Raw genomic sequence first — 16,275 nt, forward strand, 5'->3', positions numbered from 1 at the left:
GCGATGAGACGTAATGCTCGTCAAATACTTGGTGTTTGGGCTTTGTGCAAGCCTGTCTGGGAAGGTACCACCCACTCATCAGATATTCTATCGCCAAACAGCAATACTATTGTGTCCCGTTTTGGAGTAATTGTTTTTAATTTCCCAGAAATATATTGAGTGAAGATTATTCAGAAAAATATGAATACTTATGATACCTTTGTAATATAGAGGTTTTAAATATTATTTGAATGTATTTCTAGAGATCGATTAGTATACAACATAACTAAACCAAGTGTTATTTATTAAAAATGATATTTGATATAATTCAACAGTGTTGTTAAGATTTATTTAATAATAAGAGGTATATGATTATTTATGTATATCACCGGAACCACCACCTCGATATCTGGAAACAACAGCGCAATTTTTAAGGCATTTTCTTCACAACCACTCATTGCAACCAGATTTCGCCGGTGGTTTATCCGATTTTTTTTCCGACTTCAAGGAAAGATTATACCAGGTGTTGCAAATGTCCATGGACGGTGGTAGTCACTTTGCAAGGGAAGCATACTCTTCGTTTCCCACCTATGTCATTAAAAAAAACGTGAAGGATTAAATTAACTATGATGTTACTTTTCTTAATTATTCATCATACAAAAATCCTTAAAGCCGATCCCAAAATTATATTGATCAACATAACGACAGAGAACTGTCATTTTTCAACAACATTTGTTTTTTACACTTATAAATTGTTATTAATTGATCGGTCAGGAAGTTATCAATAATATTTCCATCACTAAACAGCAATACCTTTTTATATTGACCTGTCGTTACCTTTCAAACTCTCCTGATATTGGTTTTTAAGTGCGATGACGTGTTCTGAAACAGTGTATGACTAGATATTTTTGTTTATTTATCAATAAATAGACGGACGGGCAAAGGTGCCACCTGAGTTAGTTGTCTACACAAAAACATTTTCAATGTAAGTAAAATTAGTATTGACATCGCCAAAGCGCCACCAACCTTGGGTACTAAGATGTTCTGTCCCTCGTGCCTGTAGTATACAAAAATGTTAAGTATTGCTGTTTGATGGCTGTGAGTGCTTGGTTCCTACCCGGGCAGGCTTCTGAATATCCCTACCTAATTAACTTGGTAATTATTAGTTAATCGACATCTTCTCACCGTAACTAATTAATAACATTAATGCGTTTAATTATTCACGAACTAGTTTTTCTCAAGTTTTATAACTTTAACGTTAAATAGTATTTAAGTTTTATGTCATTGATTATATTATTTTTTAGTTTAAATTTTTATTATTAAATGTGCAAAAAATGTAAATATTTTATGTAATACACTGATTATTATAAAGTACTTGAAACTGTTTTATTTATTAATCGTCTTCATATATCAAATATGTGGTATAAGGTATCTGATTATGTCTTTGAATATTTATACGTCCAGATAGATTTTCAAAGCTGAGGACGCGTCGAAAAAATAGTGGTCAACTGTTGGCCACTAAGTACAAGCACACTAATAAAGACGTATGTCGAGTTTTAAGCTTTGCTATCACGTACATTGGTATCGAAACGAGGGTTCGTTTGTTGTAGTTCTTTTGAACTGTGTCACTGGTTGTTATACATGGCTTCCTTATACTTGGGTTGACACGTGCATCGACCAACAAAATCGTTGTTTTATCATCTCCAAAAAGTTTTCCATAGTACGACGAAGGTAGAAAGTAATGATTGTCGTCCCATTAAAATATAACGATCAGGCAATAGAGACTGCAACTCTCTTTACGCACAAATTTGTGCTCTGTAATGTCTCTTGCACGATTGGTAAATCTTTGAGATTGTCTGCTGCCAAAATATTGTCGTGTAACATACAGCGTAGACCCTTATAAATAAAGTCTTAAGAGTGCAGCATAAATTATAAAAGAAACAGACGTTAAACCCCTGCCAAAGTCCTGTCTTGCCGAGGAAAAGATTTGGAACTTATCCATTGACCAGTAGGTTGGTCAATACACATGAGGCAAAAATTCGTCCGTTATATCAGAATTCCCCACCTTTATTTGACTGTCAAGTCTATAATAAACGAACAAAAATTCAACATATGAAAACTCATGTATGAAATGAAATTAGACGATTAAAACTTACACGTGTAATTATTACATAACTAGCTTTATTTAATAATAAAATATACACTTCATCCTTATTTGAATAGATAGGCAGACTGGCCTACAGGTCATCTGATAGTAAATGGTCACAACCGCCTGTAGACGTTGAAAGTGCAAGAAATATTTACTATTCCTTGCATCGCAAATGCGCCACCAACCCTAGGAATTAAGACTCTTGCACCTACAACTACACTGGTTTACTCATCCTTAAAACTGGAACACAATATCTCTAAGTATTTCTATTTGCCAGTACCATATGTGACGTGAGACCTACCCAAACGGATTTGAACAAAGGTCTACCACCAAGTAAAATTGATTCCATACGAAAGGTAATAGATAAGAAACCTACTGATTTATGCGATGGTATGTAGGCAGTTAGCATTGAAACGTCGTAAATATTTTATATAAATAATTGATAAACTAGCTACCAATAATTGATCGTCTATATGCTGTATATTTTTTTCTCGATTTACTTAAATACTTTTAATTCCTCGACGACATTCCTTAAATGTCTTTCCAGTTGACATAAGTTTGTCATGAGATGATGGAAAATGGAACGTATATATTTATATATTGCGAGTCTCGACTACTTTGTTAATAAAAGGCTATATGAGTCTGCAAATATTGTGGTCCAGGGTTCGAACCCCGTCTCGGCCAAGTAAAAATGGTTTTCAGTCGATGAATTCTTAGTATAATCGCGTTTACACTCCCGATATTCAATAACTGACTCTAGAGACAAACTCCATTTAAATGAGAAAGAGTCGTACGTCATTTCTCGAATTTATAAAAATGTATTTTATATTATAAATGAATTCGTAATTGTATTTTTTCTATAATAATTTACTACAGATTCATCTCTAACCTCACATTATCATTAGTTCGTTGATTCCCTATTGTACTTTTTTATAGTAGCAATAAAACACAAACAAGATAATTAAACACTATACTTGTTTTATCATTGAAAAAACTTTTACTTCAAAAGATTAGGATAAATAAATAAAAAATATAAGCTAAGCAACGCGAAACAAATGGTATGAACTAATTGTGGCCCGCGTCCTCGCATAAATGAGAAGATTATAAAAGCAACGCAATTAGGGCGCGCTAGAAAAATCAAATTAAACCTCTAATGAACAAACATAGTCCATGAGTTGGCTCCCTGTAGGGCACACAGAGTAACTTCGTATAGAGAACGATTATATAAATGAAAATATATATCTTAAGACAGATATCTAGAAGATTACTCTGAATTAACTAACAAAATATAAAGGTTAAATAAATAATGTCGCAGAAAGAGACCGCGGAGTAAGATTGTGAGGAAAGTGCCTCCGCTGACCCACTCTGCCGTAAGACTGGGGAAATGACGACGGCACTATGCACACCTGCCCTCGCCGCAAGCGTCCCCGGGAGTAGAGATTTCTCTGTACCCCAGGAACCTACAGAGCTTAGCTAGAGAGCTTGGAGGCTCACATGGGTGGGCGGAATTACAGTAGCATGTGCAAGCGATCCCGTGATGACCCCCAAAGTAACAAAAGAGAGGAGTACCACTGGTTTTTACTGGATATTCCGTTACAATTAGCGTCGGGAGTCGGGAGTTCTCACTTCTTGTGGAGGAAACGCTCAAATGCATTTTTTCTAACGAGATAAAAAAGGTGATGAAATATATCGTGAGTATATGTTATATATTATATGTATTAAAATGTCATTTGTCTAGCAGTGGCACTTTTACGACCTGTTACTTATTTTTTGTAAAGTCCACGTTGGCCTTCCTCATCTCTTCTTGATTTCAATGTAAATTAATAAAGTAGGACGGCGGCATAGATTCCAAAAAAATAAAATTACTTCAATTAATTTGTTAAAATGTTTTTTTTTTTTGTTATCTTAAATTAAAATTAAATGAATTATTAATAGAATACACTTATGATTATATTTTAGTACTTATATTATTATTAAATTTCGTTAAATTTTACTTGTCTAAACAAATGTTTATATACCAGAGTAATATTTAAGCCGAAATATGTGTGCAAACGTTTTAATTGATTTTTTTTCTCTTTTGCTCATTTTTCGTTTTTTCTTTTTTTCACTTTTGTTGTTATAGCAAGCAAAAGTAATTAATAGTTTAATTAGCATGTAGTGTTTGATTTTAAATGATTTTACATAATCTATGGATGTATATACCTAATGTATTTATGTAAGAATGACAAATGTAAAAATCGCTAGCGAACCTAAGAAATAAATAAATAAAATAAATTAATTCTAAAATGTATGTTACAAGTTGGTCGATGTGAGAACCAAAAGTGACAATTTAAAATACAATCTTTACTTAATTTAAATTAACACAAAATGACCGAAACTTAGTGTCATCAATTCTGTTGTTAATTTCACTGAAAACATTTATTTTTTTATAAAGTATAGTAGCAATGCCCCAAATTAATTAAAGAATTACTAATATTCCTATTTACCCCTCCTTTTAAGCATTACATGTGTTATGAGTAGGGGGCCACAATAACCCAAGAGGTTAGAATCGATACTGCGACTTTTTACATCTCTAGGCGGATCGTAAACATTTGGAATATTGACGCTTCAAAATTATAATTCATCATTTGAAACACGCCACGCACATAACTTAATCAGTAGATCGCACGACTCGTCGGAATGTAACAAATTAGTAAATATTATAATGTCACATTAATATAAGAATTAAAATAACTTGCAGCTACTCATATGTTATTTATTTAATAATATATTTTATTCGAATTTTAAATGTATTTTTTTATTTTGATTTTGATTGTTACAGTTTTAACTTCCTCGAGTTTTCATTTCTATTATTATTATTTTTCTTTAAGTATCCAATTTACCCCCAAGAACTTTGACTTATTGTTTCTTTTATTATATTCTTATAGGTTATTTTTTATTTTAATTTTGTATTGCAATCACGACTGCATCCTAAGTGTTTCATGTCACGCAAGCATAGCTTATAATTTAATTTCTAACCATTTATTCAAATGTACACATATAATTATTCACTGTATTTATAAAAAAATATATAAAGTAACATCTGTATGCTCGAAAAATATTACATCTGACAAATTATTTCAATCTTTTGCTTGGCACATCTCTCTTGGCCAAATATCGTGTCAAGAAAAAGGACCAGGGAATAAAAATGTTTATTACCGAATATTAGTATTTACCTATCATTTATATTACTCTGTGAGATTTATCACGAGCTCCTTCCCGTCGCATAGTTTGTCGCCGCAGCTTCCGCTGTGTGGATATTGCGTGAATACTTCGCTTGGATTTTATTCAACAGTCGGTCCTCAAAGGAATACGATATTTATTTTGAAGTGTATTATTTATATAATGGTTTTATTGCGTTTATAAATAGCTTATTTTTATTATTTACTTTAACATTATTGCTTATAGTATTTATACAAGGTGTCTTGCTGACCTGAAAATACAAGCAATTAAGGTGGCACAAAGGGTATTAGAGCGTTCATATTGGGCATCCAATCATATGACGTAACCCAAGCCTTGCAGAACTAAAGAAGGACACTCGTCAGATAAGTGAAACAGAAGGCAGGTGAGGTTTACAGGACCGTGATTTTTATGTAAGTATTTATACTCCTCATTTATTCTACCGCCAAACAGCAACAGCTTATTTTCCTATCTTCCAATTGAAATGGTAAGTATTATAATATGTTAATTATCAATGTTAATGGCGCATTGACATATCAGTTACAAATCCAGAAATGCTTGCCCTTCTCAACGAACTAGTGAACAAATGTGTGCGTAAAGATACGTGCAAATTTTTCTGCTTAAAAGTGCCATGGATAAATAATAGAGAGACTAAGTACAAATAGATGAAATAGTCGTGCTAGATGGATGGATGCTTCTAATAATGATGATGTTGTCCTGACCAATTTCAGCCAGCGCGGTCTTTCTCAAGGTAGTCCAGCTAACCACATAGGACAAATTATACTACAAAAGTGCTCTCTCTTTTCCGAACGGAAGAAAGATCCGAACGGAAGATTTTAAGGGCAGGAGCAACTGCTTTACATACCTTCCGCCCCACGGGAGTGTACACTTCCAAATTCTAGACTCCGACCTGCTACTGAGAATTTTTCGATTGATAAATCCTATAACATTTTATCGGCCCGACCTGGGGGTTTGAACCCAGGACCTGCGACCATATGATTTAGTTATGACTTTGCAATTTTTTTTTTACTAAAATTAGCTAAATCTATATTTCTTCCTTTCCTTTATTACGCAGACGAAGTCTAGTTAGAAGGAAAATAATTCAAGATCAGAACCAAGAAAATTATTTTTAGGGCCATATTGCAACCCAACTGTTGATACTGTTGAAGGATACAGTTGACAAGTTCAGCTTAATTTTCATTTCTCTCCTTACCCATAAAACCACGAACTGCTCTAAAAGATTTCCATGCTTCTTTTTCAAAGGCCTGTAGAACTGAATCAAAGTTTTGGTCCTTTAGAATCTCTCTTTATTTTAGGTCCGATAACTCAGTCGACTCCTTTCTTGCGTTGATTATACCTACGTAAAGTTCGCGATTGCTCATCACCATATTCTATCTCTTATATACCATAAACTGTAGAACCTTTGGTTCATGAATGTATAAAAAACTATACTTCATTTATAAAACATTCTCAATGTTTTCATCAATTGATGATTTAAGATGTATTTTGTGAAGATTACAATTCTATTCTAATATCAAATGTAATGTTACTAAGAGAAACGGCACATGATTCTTATTCAATATATTAATGACTTTATTAATATTGGATTGAAACCTATATCCGTTCTTGTAATATAATTAAACCTCCCATAATGCTGTACTTAATAATCCAGCAATTTTTTCTTATTTAAGGGAACCGTTCGTGTTATTTGATCCCAGCACAATACTACGTCTATCTGACTTTTTCAAACTTCGGTTGCTTATACACAAGACTAAACATTTATAAAACACGGGCAATTATTCCATCAATACATTACCATTTCATATTCCTCGATCATAAACGATTGATCCATTTAAAAATACATGAAAGGCAGTCGTTTATTTCTTTTATACAAATAAAAGCAAATTATTTATTTAAGCCTAGCGTACGTATGTACGTATTTTTTGTATTTATTAGTAGAATATATATTTTTAATGCTTTACACGTCTAAGAAGTCACTTTGATGGAATAAGGAAAAATAATGACGTATCCTTTATATGTTCGATATTATATGTTCTATTTTCAAAATTTGTAGTTGATTTACATGCAATTTATTTCTATAACATTTCTGTAACGATTCAATAGTTCGTAGGTTATTAAGTTATATATCTCATGTAAATAGTTTGACATATTTAAAAATATTAAATAACATATCGAGTAATAGTTTATACGAACAATCCCAAGATACACATTTAAATAAAACGCTCGAAGCGTAAAAGGTTTGAATAGTTATCTTGTACAATCCCGCTTTCCCGGGGCTGTGATTGAGAAGTCTGGGATTGGGGGATTTGCCGAGAGAATGCTAGCTGCATAGCGCTGTTCCCGGCATTTAGCCCTGAGTGTTGGACGGATTTCCGTATTGACAGAATTCGAATTGTTTTATTGTCCCGTTATTCTGAATGCGAAATAAAATATACTACATATTAAACTACAATTAATTATTTCTTTATCGGATAAAACAAAAATTGTGAGTTTTCGTATGAGTACTGGTCGGTTTTTCGTTTTTTTATGTATGAATTGATTCGAGATGTGCAAATATCAAAAATAAAAGTAAGCACCATTAAGTTCAAGTACTTCAGATTTCATAAATTTCTTATTTCATGTTACGAAGAAATAAAATCTGCACGTTTTGGAGAAAATTTTATGAAATTCTTCAATATTTATTAATGAATATAGATTATAAATTTTCTTAAAATATTTTGAACTTAAATATTTACTACTTAAGTTCAAAACTTAACTTATAAAATAAAGTATATTTGACATTATTTAGAAAATTCTAGATGTTTAATCAAAGATCAAAGGAACGATTGAGCTCATTTTAATTTCGAAAATATTTAAAGAACTGAATAACTTACGTAAAACCGTGATAAATAGCTAGCATTTAAAATTAGAATACACAAATAAACCGTCCAATTCCCCAAAAGTGGAACACGCGGTCTTGTCTCCGAAGTTCCCTATCCAGGAAAACCACAATTAACAATGCAAATATACGTATCTCTGCAAAAGCCATTCTGAATTTCATACCGCGAATACATATGGAAATTGAGTTTTAGTGCTAGAAAAACGTCATAGAATAAGGTTTTAGCTCGTAGTTTGCATAGAATTAGGGATACACACTTAAGACAAGACAGTCGATGACGTAAAAAATGAGAGACGTTACGTATATTCATTTGTTTTTTCTTACAACATCACTGATAAGACGATAGGTATTATATCATGTATTTTAAAGCGCACTAAAGTATTATAGTTTGAAGTAATTCAAATAAACTATGCATATGATATTGTGTCACGGAATAATTACGGTTAACTTTTGATGTTTCTAAGATATATACGACATTTACCCAATTGACTCGAGATAATTTCATAATTTTACAACAAAGGCAAAGTCCAACGCAAGTCTATTCTCTATAATCTCACTGCAATCCAATGCAATGGCAAACCTAACCTTTTGAACTCAACACTTTGAGGTCTACGGCTTTACAAGCTTAGTTAGATAAACGAGACGTAATTTAATTTTACCTTAATTTCTATGATTTGCCTTTTTTTATATTTTACTAAACTTCATTCGCCGCTTGGCATAGGCCTTCTCTTATCTCTGCTGCTTCTTATTTTATTCTGAACCGGGTTGAGACCTCGTTTATGATGAGATCTACAGATATTTCTGTTGGGTGACTGATATTTCTCAATCCACTGCTTGGATAATATTAATTAATTGCCTCGCTACATTTGTCGTTTCTTCTCTGAGTTAAGTGTCCTGCCCGATGCTTAGAGAGGAAGATAAACATGTATCACCAACTAGTGCTTTGAGATATGCTCAGACACCTTCTGCTCACAAGGTGAGGAGTGTTAAACTCAGTATTGGGAAATTTACGTTACTTGTTGGTAGGGTTTTATGCAAACCCATCTGGGTAGATTTGTGTTATAATATATTTAATTGTCAATCTTCTAAGAATATAAACACGGACTCATCAAGCCGTTTTTTATTTGTCAACAGTGCAAGCTTGTCTGGATCCTATGTCTAGTTCTCCAGCTCAGTGGTGCATTGGCGATGTGAGGAATATTTCTAACAGCTTCATTGTCTATGGAAGGTCGTGATCACTCATCATCTGATGGCCAATTTACCTGTCCGCTTCCAATAAAAAACTATTTATATATATATTTACTCGTATATTATTATAGTCTTAAAAGGATGGATATTTGCAATAATATCTGTATTACGTGTGTAAATACAAGTTAGTCGCATATGCGCGTTATTCGATATTTAAGTAGAATCGAGAAGAGTCCCATCTTTGCACACCGAGTTTGGAAGACTTCGTTAGTATTTTGTCGTCACAGCTAATTTATGGATGTATTGTAAAGTTAAAGAGTCTTAGCTTCGTTCGAGTTTTGCAGAAGTTTATTCGTTGAAATTTAAATAATTCCGCTGAGCGTGTGCTGTTGCGGCAAAACATGTTTTAATAATATATTAGCTATTTACACAATTATTTTATGTACTGTAATAGTTATTCTTGTTTCACAAATAACATTAACGATTACTTACTTAACATATTTATATATTTGTATTCGTGTTAGTTGATTTGACAAAATATTCGAGTAGGAAGTTTTTATTCATAAATTTTCAAGAATTAATTAAATCAACGATTTTCCCTTAACTAAAATAATTAGTATGTTAATTGAATTATTAAATAACAGTTCATACTAACATTGATTATATTCTTGCTGTTAATGATATTTAAATATGAGAATCTATTAAAAGACAAAGCTAGAAATATCTGTGGAATTTTGTTGATTTTGAAAGGTTGTATGGACTGCGGAGACTTGCTACTGTTTGTTTACAATTATTCCTTTTATATGATGTTTGTCAGAAAAAAAATATTGTTAATATTGTCACATATACGATGAAGCAGCTGGTGTTCTTCCCTCGTTAAAAATGCCCAGTACTTCACTAAAATGTTTAATAGGCAGGTCACGCAATTCTTGTACTTACGCCTACTTATACAAAAATGTGCTGAATTCACTTAAGCATTTTACTTGAAAACAATATGTCTTCTTATATTGTTTAAAGAGAGAGTGCTGAGATCGCCCAGATGAATATAGACTGTGTGTGTGAAGTGCATCTTAATCGATGGTTTCGGGTTCAAACCCAAACAAGCACCACTGATTTTTTTTGTGTTTAATTTGTGTTTATAATTCATCTCGTGCTCGCCGGTGAAGAAAACATCGTGAAGAGACCCGCGTGTGTCTAATTTCAACGAAATACTGCCACATGCGTATCCACCAACCCTCATTGGAGCAGCGGAATATGCTCCAAGCCTTCTCATCAAAGGGAGAGGAGGCCTAAGTCCAGCAGTTGGAAATTTACAGGCTGGTGATGTAATTTATATTTATTAAATAATATGTCATTCATGCAATAAGTAATCGATATAGTGAGTTTTTGCCGTGATAATAAATAATAATAAATAAATAAATATTGGACAACATCACATACATTACTCTGATCCCAATGTAAGTAGCTAAAGCACTTGTAAAGCACTTGTAATATATGTTGTAATATTTCGTGGATTTATAAATTTTACAAATATACAGAATAGAATAGTATCATAAAAATATAAATTATAGAAGTCTTCCAAATTCGGTGTGCAAAGATGGGGCTCTTCTCGATTCTATTTAAATATATATAAGGCACATTTGCGACACTGTATATTCCTTATATTTACCATTTTTTTTATGGCATTGGTTGGCGGACGAGCATATGGGCCACCTGATGGTAAGTGGTCACCACCGCCCATAGACAAAGGCGCTGTAAGAAATATTAACCATTCCTTACATCACCTATGCGCCACCAACCTTGGGAACTAGGATGTTATGTCCATTGTTGTTAATTTCCTCAATAATTGTTTATAAATAACTTTCGTCCAACTATACGTCTGTTTTTCACTTTTGTTCTGCGTCGTATCGTATCGTAAAGTATAGTATCGTTGTGTTCTGATTTGAAGAGGGAGTGAACCAGTGTAACTACAGGCATAATGGATATAACATTTTAGGTTGTAAGATAGGCCTCACATTAGTAATAAGTATTTGTTAATATTTCTTACAGCGCCAATATCTATGATGATTTACTATTTACCACCAGGTGACTTAGACCGGTTATCACAAACACTGAAATCGAATTAAGATTGAGTTACAGTCTCAATTCTAATTTGAATATCGCCGTCGTAATACAAAATTTCAATTTATAAGATACTAAAATGAAAAAAAATCGAGTTTAAAAGTTCTAATTACTTTGGTCGAAAATTTCAAAGAATTGTTAGAATTGGCCTTAGTATTCTCATATTTCCCTAAATTATTTTTGAAAGAAAAATTCCTTCACGAAAATATACCTTTTCATTTCCAATTTCAATGTTTCGACAAATTTTATTTTAAGAGAACGGATTTTAATATTATAAAGGGTAAATGTTTGTTCCCACATAAAAGAGCCGTCAAATTTAAAAGGCAATGGAAAATATAAAAAAAAAGATTCAAACAAAATGAAATCACCCGTAACATTATGTAAAAAACTATATTTATCGAAAAAAATATATTTTGTAAAATTTTATTATATACATTTTGCTCGCATGTACGTGTGTATTTTAATAGAACAAGTTGATCAATTTTATTCATTCTACCTGATTTCATCTGCTGTCTTGTTCCCTGCTTGAAATGTTGTAGATGCCCAGGTCTAGATTTCGAGTCCCCGTCTCGTGCCAATAAAAATAAGTTGCGTGTACCTTGCTACCTATACCTACATAGCTATACAATTTGTATAAAAATAAATATTGTATAATAAGATTAGGCGTGAAGTTGTCTATTTCGAAGAACTTAACACTTAAAATTTACAATGCGGCTTCATTATACAGTCTCACGTCATCCCGTGCGACCTCATCATAAAATAAATCTTGATATATCAGAAAATGTCCAGTATTAAGTCATATCAATGTTTCAGAACTCATGCAAAGCTATGGTCTTGCGCATAATCTCCGACCTGATCATGTCGTCTTTTCATTTCTTCAGATGAAAAAACACTACCGTAGTGTACCAATGTTTACACTCATTTGTCTAGAGATCATAATTATTCATTTTTATCATTATTATAAATATTATTTAAATTCATTTTACGATCGTCGTCAAGCAAATTTTCGCCCACAATATTCTAAATATAAATCACACATGTCAATTATGTTTCACCAACTCTGTGATCTAAGATTTTATATGTTGTAATATGTTTTTTTGTATTTCCGTTTTCCTTTTTGAAGCATATTATGTTGTTTTGGAAATCACTTTAATATTTTTCGTACCGCTCACTAACACTTATCTTCAATCACAATTCAATCACAAACATGAGATTTAGTTTGTGTTCCGTGTCCGGGACTTATCCGGTTCATTGTAGTTTATAATATAAAATTAGGAATAATGTAGTAATAATTATATTCAGAAATATAACATTCAAAGTTGAGTTTACAGCAATAACTGTTTTTAAATATTATATTTACGAAATTATCCAATGATTATTGGTACTATTTCTAGCTATTTACTTAAAATTAGTATCCCATAATTATTTATCCGAGATCGATCTTCAGCAATACTGAATTTGCATATTCATCAGGTGTTGAATATCATGAGGAAACCTGTGTCTAATTTCAATGAATTCTGCCACATGCATATCTACCAACACGTATTGGAACAACGTGATGACATCCAAAACTGCCCCTTAAAGTGAAACGAGGCTCAGCAGTGCATTTACATTTCTAGAATTTAATTTAACTACTTGGTGGTGGGGCTTTGTGCAAGTCCGTCTGGTAGGTAAAACCCACTCATCAGATATTCTGCCACCAAGCAGCAATACTTGATATTGTTGTGTTTGAAGGGCGAGTGAGCCAGTGTAACTACAGGCACTAGGGCATAACATCTTAGTTTGTGGCGCCTTGGCGAAGTAAGGGACAGTTAATATTTCTAACAGCCCCGAAGTCTACTGGCGGTGGTGACCGCTCACCAGCAGGTGGCCCATTTACCGGTATATTATATATTTATGTGAAGCAGTTTGTAGTTGCTTGTATTAAAAATACATTGAGAATATAATTTCATTGAAGATTTGTTCTGTTTCAAGCATAATATTATTTTCTATCAAAGCGACGAAAACTAACTATAATATTTTATGCATAAAATATTGTAATAAAAATATTAGTTTACTGCTGATCGCTGTTTCTAGTGATTCAATATCGTTCGTGTTTTGATACTTAAAAATATTCGTTTTAAAAATGTTTTCACGTTTCATTTGGTTATTTTACTTTAATATATGTTTGATTTTTCGTACAAAAGCGAAAATAGTTTATAATACATTGAAGAATGACTTAACGAGGGCGACGATTCATCAGCCCAGTGGTATTTCATTTTGAGTTAAATATTCATATTATTTCTTTAATTTTGAATTTGTTATTTACCTGTATTAAATAAATTACTGATTTTATAAATACTCATTGAACGATATTCATAAAGCAAAATAAAGAGAATAAGGGATCGCGTAGCAAAGTTGTCAATGTGTAAAACTGTTTAACTTGGTGTTAGGACTTTGTGCAAGCATTTGTGGGTAGGTACTTACGCATCAAATATTGTACCACCAAACAGCAGAACTCAGTATTATTCTCGTTTGAAGGATGAGTGAGCCAGTGTGACAAGAGCCACTAGGGACATAACATCTTACTTATCAAGGTTGCCGGCGCATTAGCTATGTCAGGAATGGTTAATATTTCTTACAGCGCCATTGTCTATGGGCGGTGATCATTTACCAATTTGTCTTTACTCTGAAATTCTAAATTTCTTCCTAAAATAATAATAATAATAAATGTAGCCTTCACGGAATGACTAATGTGGTACATGGAAATATAAAAATATTGGAAGATATAGAAAACCAATTAAATATGGAATTAAATAAATGAAAATAAAGTTTTATTAGTATAATATTATAATAATATGAACCACCGAAGTATGTTACGTACAGAATTCGCGCCACGCACAACATCCTCTACGTTAACGGAACGTTTATCGTCACGGTACCGGTACGATTCGGAATTAACCCAAACGCTTGCAAATATAATATTATAGTAAAAGTTATTACAAAATACATATGCAGTGAGAATACTCGGATTAATGTTGTTTTGAATGACGACTTTAATTTCAACGAAATCCTGTTATAATCCCCGATACTCAACAATAATTTCTGAAATATATTACAGTAAATTCCGTTGTCATATTTATATTTTAATTTCAGTTATCGATAAAACATGTCTCTTAAAACCAGACGTTGGTCCATGTCGGTCTGAAATCCCCATGTACTTTTATCAACCATCTGATCGTAATTGTTCCTTATTTATATGGGGAGGATGTCAAGGAAATGGGAACAGATTCGATACTAATAGGGAATGCATGACGATATGTCTCAGCCAATCCGGACTAACAAGTAAGTTTATAAAAATATCAGCAAATATTTACTAAAGAAAAGAAGTGCAGATCAAATATGCCACAACAATGTAATGCCACATCACAATATTCAAGAATCGATTCTCAATCCAGTAGATTGGTATCTACTAGCTTATTTTTTTATATAAAATAATTATACTGATGGGCAAATAGTCTACCTGATGGTATGTGGTCCCCATTACTCATAGACATTATCGCCGTAAGAAATATAAACCATTCCCTATAGCACCTAAGCGCCATCAACCTTGGAAACTGATATATTAGCCCTTGTGCCTGTAGTTACACTGCCTCACTCAAACTTCAAATCGGAACTCAACAAATCTGAGTATTACTGTTTGACGATAGATATTAGGCTATATGTGATGAGTGGGTGGTTTCCAGAAAGGCTTGCCCCAAGTAAATGCTACATACAAATTGAATAATCTAAAAATGATAGATACTGTTGAAACACCAGTTAACACCAAGAACAAATTACAAGAGTCAACGAGACGCTACTATTACGCAAAACTTATAATAACCAGTATATAATACACATAGACTATGAAAATATAATTTAGAAATTGACCACAAAGAATACCAATATCTGGAACGATTTTCATCCGATTTTCGCAACCAGTCCGGTGATTAAGGGTAACAGGGTTTAGGCTGATTAAACCGTGAACGTGCTTTTGACACGCGCAGCGTTTCAGAGAAATCAATATTGCTCTAGTGTCGATTCAGGTCAATGTTCTTAAAATATGACCTAAGGATCTTTGAAGATAGAAAATGACATTTTTATTCCAAACGCCCACTAAAAATTACTCAGTATATTACTATCCAGAAAACGTGATCTCTGATATCAATGACCTCAAAATTAATATTTTTCTATAAATTTCTTATTGCTTGTTGACTTTCAAGCAGGATATATAACATACATATATAATTGTATTTAACTAACATGACTGTATTTTTAGATGTTGAAAAAGAGTAACTACTGAGTTTCTTGCCGGTTCTTCTCGGTAGAATCTACATTCCGAACCGGTGGTAGCTTTACTTAATATAGTTTGTCAAATGGCGATTCAATAATGGTGATTCGAATAAAGTATATTTTGATTTGATTTGATTCGAATACAAATTCAAAATTAAACATCTAAATATCTTAAAAAATAAATTTAAGTAAGCATGGAAAGTGCTGCATTCTATTGGACATAATTATTAAGTAAGCAGATCAGTTACTTCGAAAATCTACAATTACTCGTACAATTCAGATAGTGGTACTGCCTGAAAAACACTTATAGAAATATTCATAAAAACACACATTTGTGAAGATTTGTCATTTATAAAACGCTTTATTCCTCGGATACATTCTGACTTACAACATTTCTAAATAACCTGGA

The sequence above is a fragment of the Vanessa tameamea genome, chromosome 12, assembly GCF_037043105.1.
Source record: "Vanessa tameamea isolate UH-Manoa-2023 chromosome 12, ilVanTame1 primary haplotype, whole genome shotgun sequence".
NCBI lineage: Eukaryota > Metazoa > Arthropoda > Insecta > Lepidoptera > Nymphalidae > Vanessa > Vanessa tameamea.